Below are 3,324 nucleotides of genomic sequence, written 5' to 3' on the forward strand. Positions count from 1 at the left end.
ACACACACTCACACACACACACACACACACACACACACACACACACACACACACACACACACAGAGTTGTGTTGTGGTGTTTTCTCTGTGACTCTGCACGTTTTTTTTTCCCTTTGCACTACTTTTATTTCCATCGCACCAATGTATATACTGTCTATATCCTGTAATTATATATATTTTTTTTCACTTTTAACCCCCTTCCCTGCATGTGTGTGTTAAGTTACTGCTGCTATCATGTGAGGGAGTAATAAAGGATTATCTAATCTTATCTTAACTGCTTCCAAAGTCTCTTTTCCTGTGTTTGATTAAACCTGATACAGGAACGTCTGAACACATTTATCGGACCCCAAACTATTTACTTCTTTTTTCTAATACTTTTATCCTGATTTTTCTCCATCTTATCCCCCGTACTCCTAGCTGAGTCAGTGCTGGGCGTTGCTCCCTCTCCCAACCCCAGGAGTTCCTGCTCTGAGCTCAGGTCTCCTCCTGACTTGAGGATGAGCAGCTTCTTTCCACCAGACAGGGTGGGGTTTCTCCGGCCGGACGTAGCGGTGGAAGGATCACGTTATTCCAGCCAGATCCCCCCATGTGTTTCCCCGGCTGGCCAGAGGGGGCAGTAGAACCAGGACTGGCCAGAGGGGGCAGTAGAACCAGGACTGGCCAGAGGGGGCAGTAGAACCAGAGGGGGCAGTAGAACCAGAGGGGGCAGTAGAACCAGGACTGGCCAGAGGGGGCAGTAGAACCAGAGGGGGCAGTAGAACCAGAGGGGGCAGTAGAACCAGAGGGGGCAGTAGAACCAGGACTGCTGCATGTTTTTGTGAGGGAAACTCACATTAGCTACCAAGGGAACACGGGGAGAACATGCAAACTCCACACAGAAAGATCCAGGGCTTAAAGTTAAAACAATTCCTGAGCCTGAACTTTTTTCCGGGAGCGGGGGAACATGCGCTCGGCAATTTGGCAAGCAACAAAAATTACATCAATTGAATATTATTTTCCTTTTCACTATGGATGCTTTTGATATCAAGTTTCGCTAGTTGTCATTGTGTTTGAAAGGGTATAAGATGACCTACAATCTAAAATATGAATATTTTAAAGGTCATAATGTTATATGGGCAGGTGAAACTCAGGCAGGCTAATTAATTGGTGGAATTATTGATTAGCAACCATTTAATTCAGTAAAGGACAACATTTATATATATATCACTTCCATTATTTTTTTATTTTCAAAACACCTAGAGTGCAACAGCTGAACAATAAAAGTGAGGAAAGAACGTGGCTGGCCCTGAGGAGGAGGTTGCTGGTTCTCCCTCCTAACTTGTCTCCAGTCCAGTCCTCTTTCCCTTCATAATGACACAATTGTCCAGTAGAAACTTGTGACTTGTTTCTTCTCAAGCTCATAAGACTGCAGGATCTTCTAGTTCCAGCAGAAGTGCTGAAGCATCGGCAACATTCACTTTTCTGCTTGCCAGATGTTGAGTTTTTACTCTGGCCGTATCATTATCAAAAAAGTGAACAAGTACTTTCATAATGTTGTCCTGCTCTGGCCGGTGCTTCATCAATGTTTAATGAAAACTCTCTTTTTGAGCTTCTCTGACAGACGCTTTTTAAATTCTGGTTCTGTGTCCATACCTGTCAAGTCTCCCGTTTTGACTGGAAACTACCGTATTTTACCCTCTTTCCCACCGTCCTCCCGTATTAGTATTTTACCGTATTTTACCGTTTTATAATATAATGATTTTTAAAAAGGGTTATTGTGCCTATTGCGCCTCTCGCAAGGTTAGTGGCAACAAAGGGAACAAACTCGGAACAACAAATCAGATGGATGGATGTAACGAGAGAGAAGACTTTCCTGCCAGAAAAGTGAAGACTATCTTGTAAATATATCTAAAAATGGGAGCCAGAGACCCACATGAGTGACAATGACAAATTAAAAGAAAATGTTTTACTCGAGGACAATCAATTTGTATATAAACTGAAAATATTTAAAATAACTAAATGTGCTTTAATTCCCCTTTGTTTTCATTTAGGCTCTATTATAGGAATTGCATACAGAGGAATGTCCACAGCATTTCAGTGTCAACAAAGGTACATAAAGAGCACATAATTGTAGTTTGTAAGTGATTGACAGGTAGATATTTTAAATATCTTGTAAACCTGTCTGTAAAATGTAATACTGGACCTCGGTTGAGCTGGTTGGACAGCGGGTGGCGGAAAATTTGCCTTATTTTTTTAATCCAAAACTTGACAGGTATGTGCCATGAGTATTCATATAACTGGCATGATGATTAGAAATGGTAAGGCTCCTCAAAGCTCTTTATCAACCGCTATCTTTCTACATAGATTTACAAGCGGTTGAGCAATAGAGAAGGATTCATCATGTTCAGCAATGTCAGCCGTGGCTGCGCTGAAGAGACAGCAGCTCTATTACGGCTGATTTATGGTTCCACGTTACACCAACGCAGAGCCGACGGCATAGGGAACGCGGCGACCCGCACCGTACGCCGTACCCTACGGCTTAGGCTCTGCGTGATTTAACGCGGAACCATACTGTAATTTAACCTTTAGCGGGATCTCCTTCATGGCGAGGTACAACTTTTACCGGCGTAGGCCTACGGTAGGTTTTTAGAGCAGAGCTAAAGCACCTGCTCCCTTCTGGCCCCAGCTACCCAAACAGCTGCCGTCTCCGCCCGTTTCTTCCATCCACGCCCAGCACCAGTTCATTTTCAGTTTTTTAATCGGCCAAATCATCTTCTACAGACTTCATGAATGTTTTCTTCATTTTGAAGTCGGTGATACACAAGTGTTCATGTTCCTGAGGGCTAAAGCCAGCGCTCTGCGCCCAGCTGCCGTCAAAGACCCGCCCAGCTCTACTTCTGATTGGCTAGTGTTGGTTTGGTTGAGCCAGAGCTGCTTTCCTCTCATTCCATTGGTAGACGAACTCAGTTGACTCAAACTGACAGCCTATCAACACATCTTTATCTGTAAACTGTTAGTTATTCATCTTTTCACTTTTTTTTTTTTAATCAGTCAAACTCTGCACGCCGAGAAAAAAAAACAAAAAAAACTCCATACGCCGGAGATCCGGCACGGTGCCGGAATACTTTAAGCCCTGAAGACGTTTCACCAACCCCACCCAGGGTGAGGGTTGAGGGTTCAACCCCACCCAGGGAGCTGGAGTCATGGGGGAACTAACACACACTCAGCGCCCACAGAGTCCCCGAACTATTTAGTTCTTTAGTTTCAGTCTCAGACACTTTAACAGCAGCAGAAAAAGAAGGAACAAACACTCACCTGGTTCCTCTGCTGCTCCGTCCACGTCCA

The sequence above is a fragment of the Cololabis saira genome, chromosome 22 (assembly GCF_033807715.1).
Source record: "Cololabis saira isolate AMF1-May2022 chromosome 22, fColSai1.1, whole genome shotgun sequence".
Lineage (NCBI taxonomy): Eukaryota > Metazoa > Chordata > Actinopteri > Beloniformes > Belonidae > Cololabis > Cololabis saira.